Here is a 26,601-nt window from a genome sequence, read left to right on the forward strand (position 1 = left end):
GGTGGGAAGGGACTGGACAAGGGGAGAGAGAAGGGAGTCAAGATAACGAGAAATGAGTTCTGTGGGGCAGGAGCAGGCTGAGACGATCGGTCTACCGGGGCAGTTCTGTTTGTGGATTTTGGGTAGGAGATAGAAGCGGGCCGTCCGAGGTTGGGCAACTATCAGGTTGGAAGCTGTGGGAGGGAGATCCCCAGAGGAGATGAGGTCAGTGACAGTCCTGGAAACAATGGCTTGATGTTCAGTGGTGGGGTCATGGTCCAGGGAGAGGTAGGAGGAAGTGTCTGCGAGTTGACGCTCAGCCTCCGCGTGGTAGAGGTCAGTGCGCCAGACAACAACAGCACCACCCTTGTCAGCGGGTTTGATGACAATGTCAGGGTTGGACCTGAGAGAATGGAGTGCAGTAAGTTCAGAGAGAGACAGGTTAGAATGGGTGAGAGGAGCAGAGAAATTGAGACGACTAATGTCGCGCCGACAGTTCTCAATGAAAAGATCGAGAGAAGGTAAGAATCCAGAGGGAGGGGTCCAGGTGGAGGGAGAATATTGAAGATGGGTAAAAGGATCCGTTGAACTGGGAGAGGACTCCTGCCCAAAGAAGTGAGCCCGGAGACGAAGACGGCGGAAGAAGAGTTCAGTATCATGCCGAGCCCGAAATTCATTGAGGTGAGGGCGTAAGGGTATGAAACTAAGTCCTTTGCTGAGCACTGAACGTTCAGCATCGGAGAGGGGAAGGTCAGGGGGTATAGTGAATACACGGCTGGGGTTGGGATTGGAAGATGGGGTGGGGACGGAGGGACAGGCAGGGGTGGAGGGTCCTGGATGGGTGTTGGTGTCGATGAGTTGTTGGAGCTTGCGTTCCTTAGCACTTGAGAGAAAGAGAAAAAGTTTCTTGTTGAGGCGTCGGATGAGCCGAAGGATAAAATGAAACTGGGGGCACGCGCAGCTTTGAAAAAGGGTACGGCGGTGCTGCTGGAGGGAGAGGTCGAGTGTGTTCATATGGCGGCGCATGGCACTGAGAGTGGATTTCTCGGACTGCTGTTCCCGTCACATTCTGAAATCCACTCTCAGTGCCATGCGCCGCCATATGAACACACTCGACCTCTCCCTCCAGCAGCACCGCCGTACCCTTTTTCAAAGCTGCGCGTGCCCCCAGTTTCATTTTATCCTTCGGCTCATCCGACGCCTCAACAAGAAACTTTTTCTCTTTCTCTCAAGTGCTAAGGAACGCAAGCTCCAACAACTCATCGACACCAACACCCATCCAGGACCCTCCACCCCTGCCTGTCCCTCCGTCCCCACCCCATCTTCCAATCCCAACCCCAGCCGTGTATTCACTATACCCCCTGACCTTCCCCTCTCCGATGCTGAACGTTCAGTGCTCAGCAAAGGACTTAGTTTCATACCCTTACGCCCTCACCTCAATGAATTTCGGGCTCGGCATGATACTGAACTCTTCTTCCGCCGTCTTCGTCTCCGGGCTCACTTCTTTGGGCAGGAGTCCTCTCCCAGTTCAACGGATCCTTTTACCCATCTTCAATATTCTCCCTCCACCTGGACCCCTCCCTCTGGATTCTTACCTTCTCTCGATCTTTTCATTGAGAACTGTCGGCGCGACATTAGTCGTCTCAATTTCTCTGCTCCTCTCACCCATTCTAACCTGTCTCTCTCTGAACTTACTGCACTCCATTCTCTCAGGTCCAACCCTGACATTGTCATCAAACCCGCTGACAAGGGTGGTGCTGTTGTTGTCTGGCGCACTGACCTCTACCACGCGGAGGCTGAGCGTCAACTCGCAGACACTTCCTCCTACCTCTCCCTGGACCATGACCCCACCACTGAACATCAAGCCATTGTTTCCAGGACTGTCACTGACCTCATCTCCTCTGGGGATCTCCCTCCCACAGCTTCCAACCTGATAGTTGCCCAACCTCGGACGGCCCGCTTCTATCTCCTACCCAAAATCCACAAACAGAACTGCCCCGGTAGACCGATCGTCTCAGCCTGCTCCTGCCCCACAGAACTCATTTCTCGTTATCTTGACTCCCTTCTCTCTCCCCTTGTCCAGTCCCTTCCCACCTACATCCGTGATTCCTCTGACACCTTACGTCACATCAACAATTTCCAGTTCCCTGGCCCCTACCGCTTCCTCTTCACCATGGACGTCCAATCCCTCTACACCTCCATCCCCCACCAGGATGGTCTGAGGGCCCTTAGCTTCTTCCTCGAACAGAGGCCCGAACAATCCCCATCCACCACTACTCTCCTCCGTCTGGCTGAACTTGTTCTCACGCTGAACAATTTCTCCTTCAACTCCTCTCACTTCCTCCAAATAAAAGGTGTGGCTATGGGTACCCGCATGGGCCCCAGCTATGCCTGTCTCTTTATGGGGTATGTGGAACATTCCTTGTTGCAGTCCTACTCCGGCCCCCTTCCACAACTCTTTCTCCGGTACATCGATGATTATTTCGGTGCTGCTTCATGCTCTCGTCAGGACTTGGAAAAATTTATTAATTTTGCTTCCAATCTCCACCCCTCCATCATTTTCACGTGGTCCATCTCTGACACTTCCCTTCCCTTCCTTGACCTCTCTGTCTCAATCTCTGGTGATAGACTGTCCACCAATATCCATTACAAACCCACCGACACCCACAGCTATCTCGACTACAGCTCCTCACACCCCACTTCCTGTAAGGACTCCATCCCATTCTCTCAGTTCCTTCGCCTCCGTCGCATCTGTTCCGATGATGCTACATTCAAAAACAGTTCCTCTGACATGTCCTCCTTCTTCCTTAACCGAGGTTTTCCACCCACGGTCGTTGACAGGGCCCTCAACCGTGTCCGGCCCATCTCCCGCGCATCCGCCCTCACTCCTTCTCCTCCCTCCCAGAAACATGATAGGGTCCCCCTTGTCCTCACTTATCACCCCACCAGCCTCCGCATTCAAAGGATCATCCTCCGCCATTTCCACCAACTCCAGCATGATGCCACTACCAAACACATCTTCCCTTCACCCCCCTTATCGGCATTCCGTAGGGATCGCTCCCTCCGGGACACCCTGGTCCACTCCTCCATCACCCCCTACTCCTCAACCCCCTCCTATGGCACAACCCCTTGCCCACGCAAAAGATGCAACACCTGCCCCTTCACTTCCTCTCTCCTCACCGTCCAAGGACCCAAACACTCCTTTCAAGTGAAGCAGCATTTCACTTGCATTTCCCCCAACTTAGTCTACTGCATTCGTTGCTCCCAATGTGGTCTCCTCTACATTGGAGAGACCAAACGTAAACTGGGCGACCGCTTTGCAGAACACCTGCGGTCTGTCCGCAAGAATGACCCAAACCTCCCTGTCGCTTGCCATTTTAACACTCCACCCTGCTCTCTTGCCCACATGTCTGTCCTTGGCTTGCTGCATTGTTCCAGTGAAGCCCAACGCAAACTGGAGGAACAACACCTCATCTTCCGACTAGGGACTTTACAGCCTTCCGGACTGAATATTGAATTCAACAACTTTAGGTCGTGAGTCCCCTCCCCCATCCCCACCCCCTTTCTGTTTCCCCCTTTTTTTTTTTCCCAATAAATTATAAAGATTTTCCTTTTCCCACCTATTTCCATTATATAAAAAAAAAACCCACTAGAGCTATACCTTGAGTGCCCTACCATCCATTCTTAATTAGCACATTCGTTTAGATAATATCACCAACTTTAACTTTAACACCTATGTGTTCTATTGTACTATTGTTGTTGACATCTTTTGATGATCTGCTTCTATCACTGCTTGTTTGTCGCTACAACCACACCAACCCCCTCCACCTCTCTGTCTCTCTATCTCTCCGCCCCCCACACACACACCTTAAACCAGCTTATATTTAAGCTCTTTCCTGGACTCGAACTCAAGTTCTGTCGAAGGGTCATGAGGACTCGAAACGTCAACTCTTTTCTTCTCCGCCGATGCTGCCAGACCTGCTGAGTTTTTCCAGGTAATTCTGTTTTTGTTTTGGATTTTCAGCATCCGCAGTTTTTTTGTTTTTTTCTCTTTCATCATGTCTGTCTGCCACAAATAGGTTCTCGAAAGGTTGGTAATAATATCAGCAGGTTTCTGACATCATGCAGGAAAAATGCAGGTATGCCTGCACTCTTTGGAATGCGTGGATGTGCCACAGGGGGTGCGAGGGTCATTATCAGTAACAACATAATCTTTGTGTGCCGGTCTGTGTGTCACAGTCACTTGGCTTTAGGTGCTAAGCGTGTGAAAAGAGCCACCTGAGGAAGGCTGTAAATAGCCTGGGTCCTGGGTTAGCACTGACCTTTTCCTCGCCCTTTAACACTCACCATTCAACATCGCTTTGCATGGATGGTGTAAACTGTGCAAAAACATTTTACTTTATTTAATGAATGTATAAAAACAACATTCCCCACCCCCAACCCCCCGCCAATACTCCTCCCTTTGGGTCATACATTTTTGTATAAATGCCTAAATTTTATTTAGTCAAACTTAAAATACTGTGGATGCCAGAAAACTTGGCAACACGCAGCAGTCAGGCACCATCTGTTATAGTTGATTGGCTGTAAGCATTTACACCTCTTCATGACCCACTATTTGCTTCCATGTTTGTCCCATTTTCACTTCATTTTGCCTTGCATCATCATCCCTTTTGCCACGTAAACACTCCTGTCCTCCATTATATCACAGACCTTACCTTCTGCCCTTTTCCTGCCTTTGCCTCTTCCCTGGATTCTGTATATTTTTAAAACAGCTGTTCATCAACTGTTTGCATTTAAATAGCGTTGTTGAAGTCGCGAAATGAGCCAAGGCACTTTGCCGACGCTTTATCAAGACCCTGAGCCACGCTAGGAGGTAATAGGACAAGTGACCAAAAGTGTGTTCAGGGGATGGGTTTTAAGGGGGCTCTCAAAAAGAGGGGTGGAGAGGCAGAGGGTTTCAGGAAGGGATTTTCAGAGCTTTTGGACCTAGGTAGCTGAACACATGACTACCCATGGTGGGTGAAAGAAATCAAGTTGCACAAGAGGCCAGAATTACAGGAAAGCAGAGATCAAGGAGGGATGGGGATGGTTATAGAGGTGGGAAGCACTGGGGTTATGGAGAGATTTGACTACAAGGAGGAGAATTTTGAGATTCGAGGCATTGCTGGACCAGTGTAGCTCAGTGAGCACAGGGCTAACGGGTGATTATCATCCTTTAGTTCGAACGCAAGCCAATCGATCTGAAAGGTTTCAAGACTCTGTTGTTTGCTAGAGGTAGAGTGTAATAGAAAATCTTCAGATTGCTCAGTGTAGTTACATAATAGCAGGCATGTGAATTCCAGGTGATTGGAGCTGAGGTCTACTTAAAGCAAGCTCGCTGCTTCATATCCAATGGCATTACCATCACTGAATCCTCCACGATCAACATCCTGGGGGTTACCATTGACCAGAAACTGAACTGGACTATCCGTGTAAATACTGTGGCTACAAGAACAGGTCAGAGATTAGGAATCCTGTGGCGAGTAACTCACCTCCTGACTCCCCAAAACCTGTTCACCATCTACAAGGCACAAGTCAGGAGTGTGATGGAATACTCCCCACTTGCCTGGATGAGTGTAGCTCCTACAACACCTCAAGAAGCTCGACACCTTCCAGGACAAAGCAGTCTGCTTGATTGGCACCAAATCCACAAACATTTACTCTCTCCACCACCTGCAGCCCAGTAGCGGCAGTGTGTACCACCTACAAGATGTACTGCAGGAACTCACCAAGGCTCCTTAGACAGCACCTTCCAAACCCATGACCACTACCATCTAGAAGGACAAGGGTAGCAGATAGATGGGAACACCACCACCTGGAAGTTCCCCTGCAAGTCACTCAGCAAATTGACTTGGAAACATATCGCCGTTCCTCCATTGTCGCTGGGTCAAAATCCTGGAACTCCCTCCCTAACAGCACTGTGGGTGTACCTACACCACATAGATTGCAGCGGTTCAAGAAGGCAGCTCCCCACCACCTTCTTGAGAGCAATTAGGGATGGGTAATAAATGCTGGCCTAGCCAGTGATGCCCACATCCCATGAACGAATAAAAGAAAAAAATTTAAATAAACAAGCTGGGAGAGAGCCGTGAAGAGGCTTTTCTTGAGTTGGCAGGCAGCTCCCTGAAGTGGCTCGATGATGAACAGTATGAACAAGTTTCAGTAGCAGTGTGACCTGAGGTTGGTGTCGAAGCTCTAGTCTGGGTGATAATGTAAGACATTTGATGTTGGTTCTGACCTCTTTGGGGCAATACGGTTGCACCAGACAGAAACATCGTCCGGCTCCTGCCGACCCACAGCGACTGATTGGCCCAGATTCTGTGTACTATGTTGAAGCAGTGCAAAAACTACAATTTTAAACTGACCTCTTCAAACTATAGATTAGGGGCAGGATTTTTCGCTGAGCGCGCGCATGACCCGCTTGAGCGTAAAATGACGCGCGGTGACAGGCAAGTGTCCCGACGTCACTGTGCACTCGCGTGATGTTTGGCTTGGTGAGCTGCGGGACTCAGCATCTCATCCCGCCAACTATTAAAAGGCCTATTAAGGCCATTAACAATGTCACTGAAAGAAATTTTTCACTGCCTGTCCAACCTTAAGGTTGGCGGGCAGGCGAAAAGGCCAAGCGGCCTTTGCACTTTTTAGGAAACCTCATCCACGGGCGGGATGACCTTTCCAATAGCAATTAAAAATAAAATATATAAATTTTAACATTGCATTAATATGTCCCTGCTCACGTGACAGTCACATGAGGGGACATGTGTCTTTTTTAACAATTTAAAAATCTTTTTTTAAGTCCTAAACTGTTCATCTCCCTGAGACATCCCTGTGCCTCAGGAAACTTTTCCAGCGTGCATCCATGAACTTGTGCTCCCACCCTCCTCCTCCCTCCCCCCTACACCCCCCCCAACACACACACACACAGAGGTAGCACTGTAGCATGCAATTCATGCTGGGCAGGCCTTAATTGGCCCACCAGCGTGATATTGTGATCCTGCCCTGATTGCAGGCAGCGGGCAGCTTCCCAATCACTCCCGCCAAGTCCATCCAATGAGGGAAAAATCCTGACCTAAGTTTCACTTGTATTTGACACGCCTACATCGCTGCAAAATGCACAAGTTCGTTTTCTATCAGTACGATGGTCCCTGGCAAAACATAGAATAAAGGACACTGGAGTGAGACTCATTGGATAGCACCTTCAAAGAGCCAGCAGAGGCATGAGCCGAATGGCAGCCTCCTGTGCTGTGTCATTCTATATAATTCTGTTGGTCAGAATCCAGTTACTCCAGCCATTTTACTTAAAAGGCAGACAATACCTATTCTAACATTTCCATGGGGTTTTCTTGCGTGCGAAGATTGGTTAAGAAGCTGTCTGTGCCTGCATGCAACAAGATCTGGAGAGTATCCATTACAAGCCTACCGACTCCCACAGCTACCTTGACTACAGCTCCTCACACCCCGCTTCCTGTAAGGACTCCATCCCATTCTCTCAGTTCCTTTGCCTCCGTCGCATCTGTTCCGATGATGCTACCTTCAAAAACAGTTCCTCTGACATGTCCTCCTTCTTCCTTAACCGAGGTTTTCCACCCACGGTCGTTGACAGGGCCCTCAACTGCGTCCGGCCCATCTCCCTCGCATCCGCCCTCACGCCTTCTCCTCCCTCCCAGAAACATGACAGGGTCCCCCTTGGCCTCACTTATCACCCCACCAGCCTCCGCATTCAAAGGATCATCCTCCGCCATTTCTGCCAACTTCAGCATGATGCCACTACCAAACACATCTTCCCTTCACCCCCACTGTCGGCATTCCGTAGGGATCGTTCCCTCCGGGACACCCTGGTCCACTCCTCCATCACCCCCTACTCCCCAACCCCCACCTATGGCACCACCCCATGCCCACGCAAAAGATGTAACACCTGCCCCTTCACTTCCTCTCTCCTCACCAACATTTCACTTGCATTTCCCCCAATTTAGTCTACTGTATTCGTTGCTCCCAATGCGGTCTCCTCTACATTGGAGAGACCAAACGTAAACTGGGTGACCGCTTTGCAGAACACCTGTAGTCTGTCCGCAAGAATGACCCAAACCTCCCTGTCGCTTGCCATTTCAACACTCCAATCTGCTCTCTTGCCCACAAGAATGACCCAAACCTCCCTGTCGCTTGCCATTTCAACACTCCAACCTGCTCTCTTGCCCACAAGAATGACGCAAACCTCCCTGTCGCTTGCCATTTCAACACTCCAACCTGCTCTCTTGCCCACAAGAATGACCCAAACCTCCGTCGCTTGCCATTTTAACACTCCACCCTGCTCTCTTGCCCACATGTCTGTCCTTGACTTGCTGCATTGTTCCAGTGAAGCCCAACGCAAACTGGAGGAACAACACCTCATCTTCTGACTAGGCACTTTACAGCCTTCCAGACTGAATATTGACTTCAACAACTTTAGGTCTTGACCTCCCTCCTCCATCCCCACCCCCCTTCTGTTTCTTCCCCCTTCCTTTTTTTTTTCCAATAAATTATATAGATTTTTCTTTTTCCCACCTATTTCCATTATTTTTAAATATTTTTAAATCTTTTATGCTCCCCCCACCCCCACTAGAGCTATACCTTGAGTGCCCTACCATCCATTCTTAATTAGCACATTCGTTTAGATAATATCACCAACTTCGATACCTATGTGTTCTTTTGTTCTGCCGTCTGTGACATCTTTTGATGATCTGCTTCTATCACTGCTTTTGCCTACAACCACACTACCCCCCTCCACTTATCTCCCCCCCACCACCTTAAACCAGCTTATATTTCAACCCTTCCTGGGATTCACCTAGTTCTGTCGAAGGGTCACGAGGACTCGAAACGTCAACTCTTTTCTTCTCCGCCGATGCTGCCAGACCTGCTGAGTTTTTCCAGGTAATTCTGTTTTTGTTTTGGATTTCCAGCATCTGCAGTTTTTTGTTTTTAGACCTGGAGAGTGTTCAGTCTTGGACTGATGAGTGGAAAGTAATGAAATGACCTTCTCCAACAAGAGAAAATCTAACCTACTCCCCTTGACATTCAGTCATGTTACCAGTGTTGAGTGCCCCACCATTAATATCCTGGGGTGGTTACCATTGATCAGAAACTGAACTGCACCCACCACTTAGATACTATGGCTGGCCAGAGGCTGGGAATTTTGGGACCAGTAACTCAACCTCCTGACTCCTCAAAGCCTGTCCACAAGGCACAAGTCAGGAGTGTGATGGAATGCTCCCCACTTGCCTGGATGAGTGCAGCTCCAAGAACACTCAACAAACTCGACATCATCCAGGACAAAGCAGCCTGCTTAATCAGCACACAATGCCCCACCTTAAACGTTTACTTCCTCCACCAGCTGCGCACAGTGGCACACAAGGTGCTCCCTAGCAACTTGTTAATGCTCATACAACAGCACCTTCAAAATCTGTGACCTCTACCACCTAGAAGAACAATGACAATAGGCACATGGGAATCACCACCTGTAAGATCCCCTCTCACACACCATCCTGACTTGGAACTATATTATCATTCCTTTTATTGTCACTGGGTCAAAATCCTGCACTCCCTCCCTAACAGCATTCTTGTTTATCTACACCACATGGGCTGCAGCATTTCAAATATGGTGAGCCATCAACCCTTCTCAAGGGCAATTAGGGATGGACAATAAGTGCTGGTCTTGCCAGTGATGTCCACATCCTGCAAATTAAAAATTACTAGATAGTCTGTTTTTAGTGATCTTAGTTGAGGTATAAATATTGGCCAGGACGCAAGGGAAAACTCCTTTTGATCTTTTGAAAAAGGTCTTTAAAATCTTGCAGATGGAGCCTCAGTTTAGCATCTCGCCTGAAAGATGGCACTCCCTCAGTACTGCACTGGCTTGTCAGCCCGAATTTTCTGCCTAATTCTCTGGCATGTTCTTTCTTTAGTTTGCCATTGTTCTAAATATGGAGGTTTTGCTGCAGCATATTAGTTGCAGTATTTTGGTAATTTGTGCATGACATGGTGAAATGTGATACCTATTTCATTAAATTTGCCTCCGTAACAGTGTGATTAATACAACTTCTGGTGCCCTGAATTGAACATTGTAAAATAGAATAAATAATTGTTTTTGAATTGCCCACCTGTGTTGTGCGGGTCCACGTGTGATTGTCTAAATTTCTTAAATCTAGCCAAATGGTACTTAGTCATTTCACTGACGCTTCTCATAGTTTGGGCGGTTGACCCCTATTTACACTATGTTGTTGGTACTGTATGATTTTCAGCCAGAAGTCGACCTTTTCAGTCTCTTGACATCTTGGCCAGGTTCACTTGATGTGGTGATTGCTCAAAAGGCACATGTTTCGTCTGCTCGCCATTATATAGAGCCTTAAGGTTGGCACAGTGTATCTACAGGTTACTGTCAAAATGGTTGATGGAACAAACTTTGTTGTAAAGGCTATTCATAAGGCAGGAAGGGTGGATAGATGGTTTGCCAGACTTGAAACATAAAACATTTCTGGAATTTCGCAAGATTTGATACATGCATGAAGCCTGAAAACTACGTGACTATTTTCCGTGATGCTGTTTTAATGCAAGTTAGCAGTTTTGTCTTACAACTTAATTTAATAGCTAATTGTCAGTACTGAGTATTCCTCCATCAGGTACAGTAAAGTTGACTGCCACAAGCTTTGTAGAGTCATTGAATCGTACAGCACAAGAGGAAGTCATTCGGCCTATTGTGCCTGTGCCATCTCTTAGTGAGAATTATCCAATTAGTCCCACTCCCCTGCTATTTTCCCAACCCCTGCAAGCGTTTCCTTTTTAAGTATGTGTCCAAATCCCTTTTCAAAAAGCTACGATTGAAATTACTTCTATCAGCCTCTGGTATATTCCAAATTAGAGTAACTTGCTGTGCTTTTCTAAAAAAAAAAGGCAAAACTGCCCTCTTCTCATCTCTGCTGCTATTGCCAATTGTCTTAAATCTTTGACCTTTGGCTACTGACCCTCTTTGCCAGTGGAAACAGTTTTTCCTTATTTACTCTATCAGAGCCATCACATGTTTGAACACATCTATTAGCTCTCCCCTCAACCATCTCTGCCCTAAGGAGAACATTCCCAGCTTCTTGAGTTTCTCCTCTTAAACCCAACTTTGGAAGCATTTCCCACACTTGTTAAGGCTTATCTGATGTTAGCAGTCATGAAATTTAAGATTTTTTTTTGTGTGTGAGCCTAGGAAATCTGTGAAATGAGTTTGGGGAGTCTTAACATTGAGTCCTTTCAACAAGTGGAGAGAGGAGACATTTCATTACGAAATCTATGGACCGGTTGCATAGATTGGACACATTCCATATCCTGATAAGATCCAACACTTACGCGCATCTTTTAGTAGGAGGCTTTATGACTTAATGTAACCTATCTATCCTGGCTTACTAAATGTTGTACAACGAAGCTGCAAAGCTTTTAAACTCAGCAACTTGAACATCCATCCATCTGTACATATTTGTGGGAAGACGAAACATAACTACCCAAGTTAAAAGCAAAATACAAGCGGATGCTGGAAATCGGAAACAAAAATAAAAATTGCTGGAAAAACTCAGGTCTGGCAGCATCTGCGGCGAGGAACACAGTTAATGTTTTGAGTCTGTATGACTTTTCATCAGAACTGAGGAAAAATAGAAATGAGGTGAAATATAAGCTGGTTGAGGGGGGTGGGTCAGGTAGAGCAGGATAGAGAGCCAGTGATAGGTGGAGGCAAAGAAGAGATTGTCAAAGACACAAGGACAAAAGGGTGTTGAAGGTGGTGATATTATCTAAGGAATGTGCTAATGGTGACATTAAGGGTAGAAAGCAGGACAAGCAAGGTACAGATAGCCCTAGTGGGGGTGGGGTGGGGGGAAGGGATCGAAATAGGCTAAAAGGTACAGATAAAACAATGGATGGAAATACATTTAAAAAATAATGGAAATAAGTGGGAAAAGAAAAATATATTTAAAAAATATCTAAATAATTAGGGAAAGGGGGTGGGGATGGAGGAGAGAGTTCATGATCTGAAGTTGTTGAACTCAATATTAACGCCCAAGTGTTGACTTGAATCAAATTCATCTCGAAAGGTCTTTGCTTTCACTAATTTTTATTTTGATATGGCTGTTTCTAAGATTTGAGTATTTATGGGTGCTTAAGTATAGTGGTGATGTTATTAGACTAGTAATCTAGAGTCTGAACTAATTTTGATAAAGTGACTTCAGATCTCACCATGTTGATTTGAGAATTTGAATGTGGTTTTTATTTTTAAGAAACCTGATTAAAAAGCTTTTACCAATAAAAGTGACAACAAAGCTATCGGATTGTCGTAAAACCAAATAGGTGCGAATGTCCTTTTAGGTAATGGAATCTGCTGTCTTTATTCAGTTTGGTTGATATTTGATTCCAGTCCCACACCAACGTGGTCGATTCTTGACTGCTCTCTGAAGTGGACTAGCAAGTTACCCCCAGTTATACCAAGCCAGCAACTAAGGTTGGGAAATAAACGGGTGCCTTGCCAGTTACGCCCACATCCCAAGAATGAATTAAGACCATGCAGCGCTATGCAAAAAGAAAACCCCTTTCTTTTAAATGTGTGCATCTAAGATGGATAAAGTTTGTCAATTTCAGTGTACGTGAACAACCTTTTTCTTATTCTTGGGATGTGGACATTGCTGACAAGGCTGGCATTTATTACACAGAAGGTGCTGGTGGGTTACCTTTGTTGAGGTGCTGCAGTCCATGCAGCGTCGAGACTAGTCAGGTGAAGAGAACAGAACAATTTACATTCATGTAGTGTCAATTCACAATCTCAGGGTATCCCAAAGCACTTTATAATTGGTGAAGTAATTTTGAAGTGTAATATAGCAAATATGACAACTAATTTACACAGAATAAGGCTCCACAAACAGAAATGCGTTCATGAGGATTTGTAATGATGTTGTTTGAAACGTACACTTCGGTTATGACAGAAGTGGGGAGAGCTCCCTTGCATTTTAAATTGGTGGCGCAGGATCTTTTGCATCCAACTGAGAGCATAAATGGGTTTAACACCTCACCTGAATGATGGCACTTCTGATAATGCAGTATTGAATGAGTGTTGCACTGAAATATCAGCCTAGATTCTGTGGTCAGGTCTCTGGAGTTAGGCTTGAACCCACAACTTTTGAGTCAAGCTCAAACGCCCAAGAGGTATTTGAAACGCCAGTGCTTGCACACTTTTCAGAATGCTGCCAGACAACTAGAGGTGGGAAATAGATTTAGGCTGGTAGTGAGGTTTTTTGTACTTCACATTGTTTCAGGAATGAAGTTGAGGTCTAGATGGTGGGAAGCATAGCTTTGGAAGGATTAAAATATTAATTACTTGCAAAGGAATTGGTATATTGCTCTAGGCTAGAAATTTAGCACTGAATTTACATCAGAACTGCCAAGAGTTTTTCGTACCACCAGCATAAACAGTATTACCCCATAATTGATCCCATGGGGCCATTATTCTCTGGATATTAAAGAAGAAATTGGATTGAACGACTTACTGTTCCCAGTTGTTTACGGATCTCTCTTCATATCTGTCACAGCATAAGTTCTTTTTGTCAGAAATCCAGTGAAAGCGGGTTGAGTGTTTTTCACGATCGCTTTTCTTTGAACAAGCCCTAAGAAATCATTCTTTTTTTTGGTTTTTGATGCCCTGTAGCTGTTACGGCTCTTAAAACTTTCTGTACTTTGACTTGGAATAACAAATACGTGAGTCAGCACTGGTGCTGTCTGTGACACTGGTTGATCGACCCCTGTAACACTGTTTCTGAGTGAACTATTGATCTACACAAAGGTTTTTGACCTTGAAGAACACTGTATACCCTCCTGTGATGCAACATCTGTTGCATGTGAATGTATAAAGTCAAGGTGAAAGCATTGTTTGCCTAGCAATTTGGGTTTTAACTTTTTTTTCCTGCATTTTTAAATGATTATAAACCATCAATATTAATGTATATCTTCCCATTGGACACAACTCATCAATCTGCCAAAGGACAAGATGAACTACAGGATATGACTGGAAAATTCCGGGCTTGAGCAAAAGTTGAGATTTGACGGATTTACTTTCCATTTCAGGGATGTGTGGAATCAACTCTCAGTAAAAGTAGTTAAAAGAGAAAAAAAGAACACGCATTTATGTAGCGCCTTTCACAAATTCAAGATGATCCAAAACACTTTACACTTGGTGAAGTACATTTTTTGAAGTGAGGTCACTGCTGTGATGTAGGAAGCACAGCAGCCAATTTGTGCACAGCCAGCTCCCACAAACAGCAATGTAATAATGAGCAAATAATCTGTTTTTTTATGGTGCTGATTTAGGAATTAAAAATTGTCTAGGACATTGGGAATAACACTCTTTATTTCTTTTCTTTGAAATATTGCCATGGGGTCTTGAACATCTACCTGAGAGGGGAGATAGGGCCTCAGTTTAATGTCTCATGCAAAAGACAGCGCCCTGACAGCTCAACACTCCCTCAGTACGCCACTGGAGTGTCTGGATTTTTGTGTTCAGATTTCTGGAGTGGAACTTGAACCCGCAAGCTTCTGACTCATAAGCAAGAGAGCTAGCGCACAGATTCCCAAAGGGTACATGTGAATAGTTCCATAGCATTATATTATCAGTGACTAATCCTTGTTCCATAAGAAACACATGTCTTTTAGAATGACCCACTTCGCCCTTGATATCAGGAACAAGGTAAAGACACTTGAGGGCATGTTAAGAAACTGGCATAGCACTTATCACTGTGGAGGCCTCTTACTGTATTTAACAGTATTTGATCTTTAAAATGTAATTGCCCAACATGTGATGCAGGCAATAGAGACAGTGGTGTGGTTGATACAGGTTGCAGAGGAGAAAGGGACCAGAGGAGCAACATTGTGAGTTCAGCATGAAGGAATTCAGTGACCTCTAGACTTGATTATTCCAATGCTCTCCCATCTTCTACCTTCCAGAAATTTAAACTCCTCCATAGCTCTGCTGTCTGTTTCCTAACTTGCATCACATCTCATGTTTTATTGCTGAAGGCGCCATATAAATATAGATTATATTAGTATAGGATTGCAGAGGGACAGTAAGTGGGGAGAATAATCACTTGGTTCAATGTGACTCATTGGGTGAGGGGCCTGAATTCTGAAAGTAACTGCAGGAATTTTGATGAGAGCCAATAGACTTTGGTGGAATTGAAATCGGACGGAGTATAAATTGAGCTGCTGCATCTCTATATCCTGTTTTGTGTTAGCCACAACCAACACAAACTTCATCCTTGATTGGGCTGTCAAGATTCATCCGTGAGTCACACCATCAGCCAGGGAGGTAAACTTCCAGGTTTTGGAGGTAGCTCAAGCCAACATAAATTTGTTCAGAGGAATGGGCTGTGTGTATCCATTTGAACAACAGTTATCCAACCATCGCTGGGAAAACCAAGAGAATGAACATGAAAATGTTCAATCTCCATAATGAAGCTCCTTTGTGAAATTCCAATGAGTTTTGATATTCTGAAAATAACTGACCCAATGAGAAGAGCTGTCTGTCAGCACCGATTGTAGTAAGTGTGAGCAGCTCTGCCCTGATCCTGGTGTGTGTGGGGCGAGGGAGGAAACCAAATTTGTTTGTAATGGCAGTCTCAATGGCATGCAAAAAATATCCACCAGCACCACATCAAATGCAGTTTGAACAGTTCAATAATCAGACAATTGACTGCAGTGGGCTAAGGACTTCCAGTATAATGCTGAGGAAGGATTGTGTTGATTCTGTGCCAGAGTATTTTTTAGCCAGTGGGTTCTCTACAGCACTACAAACAGGATAGTGTTAATTGTTCTATGGTGAGCAGTCATTAGGAGTTAGGGTGCTTGGAGATTTGGCAAAGTTTTTTTTTCCAGCTTCTTAAATGTAGTGACATTGCAAATAGTGGTAGTGCATTTGTGCTTTGGACTTTACCTTTTCAACAGCTAACCAGAGAGGCTGGACGCATTGTAAGCAACAGAGGCATCTGAGTTAGACTCTACTCCTGGCCCTTTTTTACTGGATTCAGTCTGTGATGTGAATACAAAGTTTATAACATTGTTCTGTTTTGGTATTGTCTCTTCAATTTAAGGTAAAATGGCGGAATGAGGAGAAAGTCATGTGAACTATTCTGAATTTTGAAAATTCATTTACGGGATGTGGGCATCGCTGGCTAGGCCAATATTTACTACCCATCTCTAATTGCCCTTGAGAAGGTGATGGTGAGCTGTCTTCTTGAACTGCTGCAGTCCATGTGGTGTAGGGCTGTTAGGGAAGGAGTTCCAGGATTTTGACCCAGCGACAGTGAAGGAACGGCGATATATTTCCAAGTCAGGATGGTGAGTGGCTTGGAGTGGAACTTCCAGGTGGTGGTGTTCCCATCTATTTGCTGCCCTTGTCCTTCTGGATGGTAGTGGCTGCGGGTTTGGAAGGTGCTGTTTAAGGGGCCTTGGTGAATTCCTGCAATGCATCTTGTAGATAGTAGACAATGATAACAGCATTTCTGTTGACTGTGGATAGACTGTTAGTCTCCAAGTCTCACAGGGCGGTGTTAGAAATGTTGGACTTTATAATGGTTATACTTTAAACCGTCTGTTTAATTCCAAGGTAGACTGGAGTTGAGGTCCTAGAGGATAGCTAATCAGCATTTCCACCTGGAGACGCGGTCCATGTAGTTCATGTTGTCATGGAGATCGGCTTTGGGAAGGGAAAAGTCCATAGAAAGCCATTGTGGTATCGGGTTACAAGGTTTCTAAGTTATCAGTGAACCTCACAGACATGAGGCAGTCTGCAGCCATCTGGGAGAACGAGAGCAGGTGATAGAGGCAGCCAGCCCTGCGTCTGAAGCAGAGAAAATGCAGAACGCAGGTGGGAGCTAGTGCTCAGGTTGAAGAGACTGAGTCTGTGAAGATTTAAAGGAGACTGGAAGATTAACCTAGCTTGGGCTAGAGGGAAGGAATCTCCAGTGTAACCCTCACAGTGAAAATCAATTCTGGGATTAGAAGTTATCCGGTTACGAAAGGGAAAAGCAAACAAGCCCTTCGGAGCCGAGAATAACTGTGGACTGGTTCTGGGAGAATGAAGAGTCCTTTAAAGAGACAGTGTAAAGTATAAAGTAGCATGGGGCTTTCAGTGATGTTAAAAGTTAAATTGAGAATTTCTTTTCTGTAGTTTAGTTTATGGTATAAATTGGCTGCTGAATGGTGTTTAGTTAGTATTGCTTTTAGTTTTTTTCATTTTTGAAACAAAGTGCTGTGGCAGGTGGGTTCCCCGGTGTGTTTCTCGCTGGTCAGAGTGGTAGGGTATTGCGCCCGATTTCACACTCAGAAACTAATGGATTAATTATGCATAGGCGAGTATCTCTCTGAATACATGGCTGGTCAGGAACTGATTCGTCCACCCTTCCATTACCTAATGAGGCTGAAGGTCCGGTTACCATACTTAAATGCCACCCGAACACACACATTCACTGTCTCCCAGCCCAGGGGTCTTCAGGAAATGACTTGAGATGGCTGCACACGGGGAGAAGGCTGCCCCGAGGTTCAGCCATAACTCCGTCGAGGCTTTGATAAAAGGAGTGGCCAAGATCGGGATGTCCTCTACCCCAGGGATGGCCCCAGAAAGTGCACCAGCCTCACCTCGCGGCCTGGGAGGCCGTTGTAACAGAGGTCAGCTTGTCTGGCACCTGCCCCAGAAATGCCATACAGGGCAGGAAGAGGATGAATGATCTCATCATCTGCTTCACCATGGTAAGTCAATCTGAAGCTCATTCCAACCTCACCCTCTCATCATGCACTCAAAGGGTTACACTGCCCAGGGATCTCACAGTATTAGTGGGGGACATATCAGCACTGATCGTCTCATGGACACTTGAACAAAACTGGCGTCTCATCCATCATGCCACACAAACTCCAACCTCAGCCCTTACTGGGGAGGACTCACCACATACAGCAGGCATGCATACTTCCCAACCTCTCCTCCATCTCTTCTCATCACGTTCCATCCAATTGTCTTCATTCAGGCCAACCTTCCCTACAACAGGAGGGAGATATCGCAGACTGGAGTAGGGACAGCCAACATCTAGGAGCTCACTTGAAGGGGATGCTGCTGAGCTGGCTGGAGAGAACTGGGATAGCTCTGTGAGGAAGGAGAGATTGGCCCCTCTCAGCAAGCCATTATAGATGAGCCCTCCATGAGTAGATCACATCCTGACATTCACAGTGGGTGACATGCAATCTTGTATTCAGCTTGTTCATCAACTAAACATACCTTCTCTCTCTTACAAGCACCAGCAGGTCCAGGTAGAGGTGTAAAGCCAACATAAACTCCGGTCCCCAGGCCACCTCAGAGGAGGATGTTGAGGAGCCATCCAAAGAAGATCCATCACTGTGTTCACCCACACCCTCCACCAGCGCAAAGACTCTCACTTCATTGGGTCTTAAGTTCTAGATTGGGCTCATGATCACTTCCTGGAGAGCACCTCACAGACACATCTCCAGCTGGAGGCCTCTGGCACTAGGGAGACTACTGGAAATCAGGCACCTGCTGAGTCCCAATCAGACGATGAGCCTCTGCAAGTGGCTGCCACAATAGGCGGCGGAACATCAGACAGAGTTGCAAGAGACGGACTAGAGGAAAGATGGAGGAGTCCATCTGTCTGATGTCATGGCTCCGACACACGAAGGTTTTGTGGTCACCATGGGAATGGTGGCGTCTGCCTTGGAGATCATGGCCCAGCTGACCCTCCCAGGTATCCGGAAGCCTCCAAGGGTGTCCAGCTGCTCCGAATCCCCTCTGGCCGTGACCCCATCAACTCCAGCTGTTCAGGCCGAGGAGGGTGCATCTGCCCCTGTGTAGGAGACCCTTATCAGGCTCGGGAATCCAGAGGATGTCTGCCAAGGTCATCTTGAAAAACAGAACGTAGCAGTCAGCAGGCTGCCTCAACTTCTGCTGTGGATGTCGGGCTGCATCCAGGTCTAGCTGTAATGTTAGAAAAAGTAAGAAACATTAACATCACTTCTGGGTCACAGGGGTTCAAATATTTTATATATAGATATGTAGATGTGTAGATATATAATATCTCTCTCTCGCACATTTGTAAATACATTTTGCTGTTCATGAGAATGGTCTTGTCATTTGAAAGCATCGTTCATGTGCATCTATGTGCCCTCTTATTGCCAGGCTGAGCCAAGCTCCCACTCAAGTGATCACTTCCCTTTGAGCCTCACATTCAAGTGATGTCTATCTGACTCATGTTAGTCACTGGACCCCTGGGTTATGTCAGGGAGATATTTTGAACTCTTCATTTGGAAGTGCATGTAAAATGCATTAGTGACCTCTGCTGCTTACAAGACAACATGGAGTTAGGCCTGCTCAATAGTCTTGGAGGGTTAGCGGCTGTTGTACCTCTTAATTGGTGGTGCCAAAGCACAAGACCTGCGGTCATGATGAACTTTCCAACCATGCGTCATCTCAGTTTTTCATAAAGGTGGCGACGACTTCATCAAGTTCTTTACAGCGTTTGCACTGTTGTGCTGACTTTCATTTCCCAGAGTGCACAGATACAGGGTTTACCGCTAACCTCTCTCAAAGATTAGGGCCTGGTGAATCTGGAAGGTTGAAGGTGCAAGGCTGAATGTTGAACTTGCTGTCAATGTTACTGGTTGGTGTTAAGGGACAGGGGGAATGTGGCCATCTCCTGTTTCCTGCACCTTACTCCTCCTGGAATCTTGTGGCTGTCAATGTGTAATGGGCACATCTTCCATATTGTGCTTCTTCTATAACATCCTCATGTAGAAGCTGACCTGCCTCTCCCTCTTTAGTTTCTTATCCCTTCCTGCTCTTCATCGTCGGAGGAGCTCTCTGCCTGCTCCACCTCTCCCTCTGGCAAGGGATCCTTCTCTTAAAAGCGCCAGGGTGTGAAGGGGGCAACAGACCATGACTGTGCAGGCCACCCTCTGTGGAGAGTATGGTACAGCCCCACCTGAGCTGTCCAGACATCAGAGGTGCATTTCCAGGATGTCAACAGTCTGCTCGATGATGGACCGTGTTGAGCTATGCACCACGTTGTATCTGTCCTCTGAGGCACTCTGAGGATAACGCATGGGTGTCATGAGCCATCGTTTGATCGGGTACTCCTTATCCCCAAGCAGCCAGTCCTGTGATCACTGAGGCGCTTCGAATATGTGAGGCACCTGGGAGTGACTCGGGATGTACTAGACATGGGAACTCCCAGGGTACCTGGCAGAAACGTGCACGATGTGCTTCTGATGATCACACACCAGTTGAACGTTCAGGGAGTGGAACCCTTTCCTGTTAATTAACATCAGGGGCTGCTGCCAAGGAGCTTGAAAGACACACATGCAACTGATTGTACCCTGTCTCTAGGGAAGCCTGAGATATCTGTAATCTAGAAGCCTGGCTAGCTTCATCAAGTGTGAACTTAATATAACGATGAGCTTTATGGTAGAGGGCATCTGTCACCTTGATACACTTATGTGCTGAGGACTGAGATGCTGCATAGGTCCCCTGTGGATCCCTGGAGCGATCTACAGGCATAGAAGCTGACCTTCAGGGGTACTGGCAGGGGATGTCCTCCCAGGCCATGGGGTGTTGGATCCTCCCACAGAATGTGGCAGATACGATCCACTGCATCTCTGGACAAGCTCGGCATTGTCTTTCACTCATCTGCAAATAGGAAAGTCAGTAGACCCTTGATTGCACGACTTGCCTCTGTGGGATGGGCCTAAACTCCTCATCCTCTGGTGCTTGCTGGGGCTCTCCTGGACCATGGATCTCAGGTCGGGCATCCTCTTGAAGTTGTGCTAAGTGGTGCCGGGTCCTCCCCTCCTCCTCCTCCATTTTTGGATCAGTCACATCATGAAGGCAGCATTGAGCTCAGGCTCCATTATTCAATCCTCTTCCCTGTGGATTGATAGATGCAACAGATTAATAAATACTGGGGAAATATAGTAAAGCTCTCACTTGGCAACAGGCACTGTCATGCCCTGGAGCTGGCTCTGCGATATTAGCTGAGGAGGATCTCACAGATCTAGGTGACCAAGATGCCAATCCCGACACTTGACATCTCAATCCCACAGAGGTTGGCAGAGGTTTGATACATTTATGAAATGCACCACCTTTCCAAACTCGCTCCTGCAATCTCTGATCTGGCATACTGATTAAAGTTGACTTGCACATGAGCAATGACTGGATGCCCTTTGACCCATTATCCATGATGATAATTTCATTGATGATCTGGCAGATGTGCAGCAACTGTGCCTCCTTAATGGTTTCCTGCATTCCCCGTTATCACATTCCTCTCTGTTAATGCTCAAATGGAGCAACTCTATTATGAAGTCAGTGAAGCACCAAAAGGCAGTGGCTCCAATGGCACCTCTCTCGGAAGTCTTCCTCTTTTCTCTCAGCTGTGACTCTATTTCAATGTTGTGACTCTAAGACGTTTGAGGGTGCCGTGTGAAGGGACCCTTTAGTCCAGCCATGTGCTCCTCCCACACTGCCTCAGACCCCTCCCATGCAGACTCCTTTCCTGTTTCGATTTGAACTGTGCCATTAGTTCGTGGATTCAAGATGGCAGTGCCCCATTTTTATTTTGCTATCAGCTTTGACCCTCCCGCTGTGAGTGTTCGGGTCCCTCCAATTTTCCTGGAACAGCGTGCAGGGAGCCCTCCCTCCGGTTATCCTCCAGTCTCCCCCAGTAACCCTGGATCCCATTGTCATTGTGGTGGACTTTCCAGCCCTTCCCCCTGAACCCATCACTTTGATGTCTCCATGCCCCATCTGGACCTCAACCCTACCCATCTCAAGGCTGTGTGCATGGCCACATACAGAGAAAAGCACACCCCCCCCCCCCCCCCCCCCCCCCCCCCCCAAAAAAAAAACCCTGGGGAGCTTCAAGTACCACACCCACCCCAACCCCTCACTTGCCTGGATGAGTGCAGCTCCAGCAACACTCAAGACGCTTGACACGGCCCAGGACAAAGCAGCCTGTTGATTAGCATCACATTCACTCCCTCCACCACCGACGCACAGTAGCAGCAGTGTGTATCATCTACAAGATGCACTGCAGGAATTCACCAAGCCTCCTTAGACAGCACCTTCCAAACCCACAACCGCTACCATCTAGAAGGGCAAGGGCAGCAGATTGATGGGAACACCACCACCTGGAATTTCCCCTCTAAGTCACTAACCAACCTGACTTAGAAATATATCGCCGTTCCTTCACTGTTGCTGGATCAAAATCCGGGAACTCCCTTCCTAACCGCACTGTGGGTGTACCTACACCACATGGACTGCAGCAGTTCAAGAAGGCAGCTCACCACCACCTTCTCAAGGGCAACTAGGGATGGACGATAAATGCTGGCCCAGCCAGCGAAGCCCATATCCCATGAAAGAGTTTTTAAAAATGCATGCAAATGGCATTCCCGACATTGATCAGTGGGATACCCAACACCCCTCCCAATGGAAGAGATGAGGGGAAAATTCCAAACTGTTCTCCTGCCGGTGGGAATCTGATTTTTGGCCTTTCTGCAAATTTTCTGCTCCTGCCCGCCACGAAATCTGCTGCAGGCAGGAGGGAAAATTCCGCCCTCTGTTACAGTTAAAGTCTTAAAACTTGAAATCTTGATCTGTGTTCCTTTTCAGTCGGCCGCTGGAATTTCAAATATCTTTGTAAAGTTATTGGTCTCTACAGGGATCGTAACATCTGGTTAAGGTCATTCTAGTCAGATAGTTATAACATGTGACCCTGAGGAATGAATATTCTATAAACTATCCAAGATTGATGCTGTTCATTGTTTTTGTGTGTTTTATTCTGATCTTTCAATGTTTGCAGTCTAGTTTAAATAATAAACAATAGTAATGGTAAAGGTAACCTGTAAATGTGTCAGATCAATTGAATTTGGAAGAAGTTGTTGGTTTACAACATTCTGCCTTTGGGTTCTGAAAGAGGTGTTTTGTTGTACGCTCTGCTAGCCAGGGAGGGAATTCCAGAGCCTAGAACCTAAGCAGCTGAAGGTACGACCACTAATGGTAGAGCAGTTAAAATCAGGGATCCTCAAGAGGCCACAATTAGTTGAGCCTAAAAGTCTCAGAAGATGGTGAGGCTGGAGGAGATGACAGGGATAGGGAGGGGTGAGGCCATGGAGGGACTTGAAATCAAGGTTTAGAATTTTATAATTGAGGCATTTCTTAACTGGAAGTCAGTATACATCAGCGACCACCACGTTAGGTGAATGGCACTTGGTGCGAGTTAAGACGTGAGTTTTGGTTGGCCTCAAGTTTACAGAGGGTAGAATGTGGGAGACCAGCCAGGAGTGCATTGGGATAGCCAATAAAGGTACCAAAGGCATGGTTGGATTTCAGCAGCAGATGATCTGAGGCGGCTGTGAAGTCAGGCAGTGTTATGGGGCTGGTAATTGGCAGTCTTTATGATGATGTGGATTCGTGATTGAATGCTCATGTTAGGGTCACATGACACCAAAGTTGCACATAGTGTGGTTTAGTCTCAACAATTGCCAGGCAAAGGGATAGAGTGGCAGCTAGGGAATGGGGTTTGTGGTTGGGACTGAAGATAATAACTTCAGTCTTCCTGATTGGTAATACTTTTGTGTGGCATTGAGTGGGGGAAGAATGTTGACCAGCACATTTGGAGAATTCTTCTCTTCAAATGGGATCTTATACATTGCTGAGTGCACAGACAAGGTTTCAGTTTAATGTCTCATCAAAATATGATTTTCAGGAATTGGAACTATGGACCATAAAAGCTTCACTAATATGTCATTTTGTCCTGCCTACAAACGTTTGTTTTTGTTAGAAAAGTGGCAGCCGTCTGATGGAGAAACCAACTAATCAACTTCTGTAATGTCCTGTGTAACTGGAAGGTTCCTGTGTGACAGAGTATTCAGAGCAATGGCAATTTTCCGAAACAAGTCCTTTACCGTAGTTAGTCATTACCTTGGTGGTATTCAAGTTGTGCAACTTCTAAACCTACTATGGGGCCCTCTAAATGCAAGGCAATCTGAGGGCATGGTATCTATCCCTCATCGATCTCTAAATGCTTAAGTGAGATAAAGCTAGCTGTGATTTGCATTTATGTTTGGGCCCCAAAACTTCCGCAGAAGATCACGAGGAATTTCCTCCTGTCCCTATGGCTTCAGTAACTAATTGAGTCAGCACTGCCCATGCATCTTGTGTTGCCAAGTACCCATTTAAGTTCAACTCAACATTAGTGTCTTCCAGTGCCTTATTGACGGAGGCGCTTGACATCTCAACATGGCCCGATGCTGTATCGTTCTTCATTGGAAAGTGGGCCCAATAAGGTCAACATACAATTTAAGAGAGGCGTTCAGCATGTGGATCTCTGAATCCCCTCTCCGCCCTTGCTTGCTTCTCTTTATGATTTTTTCCTGCAGAATGTATATCTGTCTCAGTGTCTCTTTTGAAGTATGGCTGGTAAGGTTAATCCTCTGATTCATGGTCCCTTCGGGTGGACCTCTGACCAATGGGCTCTCCTTGCTCTGCAAAGAGAGCAAATAGAACAGTGAGCACATAAACATGCATCTGTTTTGGAACTGCATATCGTATTATGCACAAGTGTGCAATCACTCTGAATAGGCAAGTTAGTGTAAGATAACTTGTGAATTGTAGGAGATATAGCATAGTGATGCACTTGGCAAGTTGCAAGGTCTGGTATAAATTCAAGTTCGGTTTCCTACATGGAAACAAAGGAAAATTGGAGGTGGCAAGAAGAGCTGGGAAGTTTGGAATGGTATTGGTGGACAATGTGAATCTCAAATTCCCAAGCAGAGACGCCAAGAAAGCTTTGTCCTGTTGTTTATAGTGTGTGTCACCCTCGAAAAGAACTTCACATGCACCATATACTAGACTGTTAGATCTATGATTTAATATGGCATGTACCTGTGGTTTGTGCATCTTTCCAATCATGGTAAACCCAAACTTACAAACTCTCCCAGCTGAAATATCGCAGCTATTTGTTGCTCATACGCAGTGAAGGGTTTTGTTAGAGAAAATAATGAGAAACCTTTTCCTGTGACAGGAGGGTCAATAACCAGAGGACAAAGTTTTAAGACAACCGGCAAAAGGACCAGAGGGGAGATGAGAACTTTTTTTTAAACTGTGAGTTGATGTTATCAGAAATGTCCCTGAAATGGTGGTGTGAATAGATTCAGTGTTAACTTTCAAAAGGGATTTACGCATATTCTTGGAAAGAAGAAATTTTCAGGGCTTTGTGGTAAGAGCAGGGGAGTGGGGTTAATTGAATAGTGCCAAGAGCCAGCACAGGCGTGATGGACCAAATAGCCTCCCTCTGTGCTTTAAGATGCTAAGATTCTCTTGTGCTGTTGTGGTCTCGTACCTGTTTACTGCTGCACATTAATTCTGTACCTTTTACGGAGAGAGGAGTGGGGTTTGATCGAGTTGTTTGTCGGTGGAGGTTGTTTCTGTGATTACTTTGCTCCTCCATTATTTGATTTACAACATAAATTTTCATAACTGCTATTTCACTTCTATCTTGCATGTTATTTCCTTTCTAGTACTCCTCTGGCACAGACTTGTAACATCTGCTAATTTCCTTTATGTTCATATACGTCCTCTGCTGATTCTTTCAGAGTAAAATTCATTCTTTGCCTTTAGCTCATTGAAGTGTTCAACTTCTTTGGATCTCCTGCCAGATCCTCTGGGTAGTTCGTTCTTCTTATGACAAATTGCTGTGTTGGTCTTGAAGGAGATATTGGCCAAAGAAGGGCGGCAGCTCAGGTTCACCAGAATGATGCTGGGGTGTCAAAGTTACACTGAGGACAGGTTGTATACCCTTGAGTTTAGTAGGTTGAAGGGTAATCCTATTGAGAAGTTTAAAATGATAAAGCGATTTGAAAGGGTAGATACAGTGGGCAGAATTTAATGACCTCCTCTTACCTGATTTTGGCAGAGTGGTATTTAATCAGTTGGGAGGCTGGTGGGTGGGGACTCGGCTACCTTCATGCCTCTGCCCCCATTAAGTCCGAGATGCGGAGGCTGGTGGACAGCCTTCTTACCGCGCTGCCAATTGAGGCCCTTAAGTGTGCAATTAATGGCCAGTGAAGGGCTTCGTCCCGTTGCTGCTGGTATTCACCTGTTGTTAAGGGACTCGCCATGTGGGAAGCCTGAAACACAAACCCTGAGGTTGCATGTGGGCTCTGGAGGATCCCTTGACTGACGACCCAGCATCAGGAGCGGGGCTGCCCTTGCTGCCACCCCATTCGCCCCTGCGGCTCCTCTCCCACCATCTCTCACCTGTTCCTGGGTGATCCTGGACCTGGGGTGGGTGTGGTACCGAGAGCAGCCACCACCTCCCCAGTGGTGCAGCTGGTCACTGAGGACCAGCTGGCCTCTGATTGGCCGGCAGCTCTCGGCAGGCTGGAGTTCCGCCCCTGGCATCCTTGATCCTGGGGAATGCTTGCTGCTAGCCAGCCAAGTGCCTGATTGGCACTTCATGCACAGGCCTTCCCTAAAAGAAGTGA

General features: G+C 46.3%; 1 protein-coding gene across 2 annotated transcripts in view; it reads left to right on the top strand.

Moving 5' to 3' along the window:
• The window catches only part of wwc3 (WWC family member 3), a 223,241-nt gene that overhangs the window by 37,550 nt on the left and 159,090 nt on the right, over positions 1-26,601 (top strand). The gene's annotated exons all lie outside the window — the stretch shown is intronic.

This window comes from Carcharodon carcharias, chromosome 18, assembly GCF_017639515.1.
Source record: "Carcharodon carcharias isolate sCarCar2 chromosome 18, sCarCar2.pri, whole genome shotgun sequence".
Classification (NCBI taxonomy): Eukaryota; Metazoa; Chordata; class Chondrichthyes; order Lamniformes; family Lamnidae; genus Carcharodon; species Carcharodon carcharias.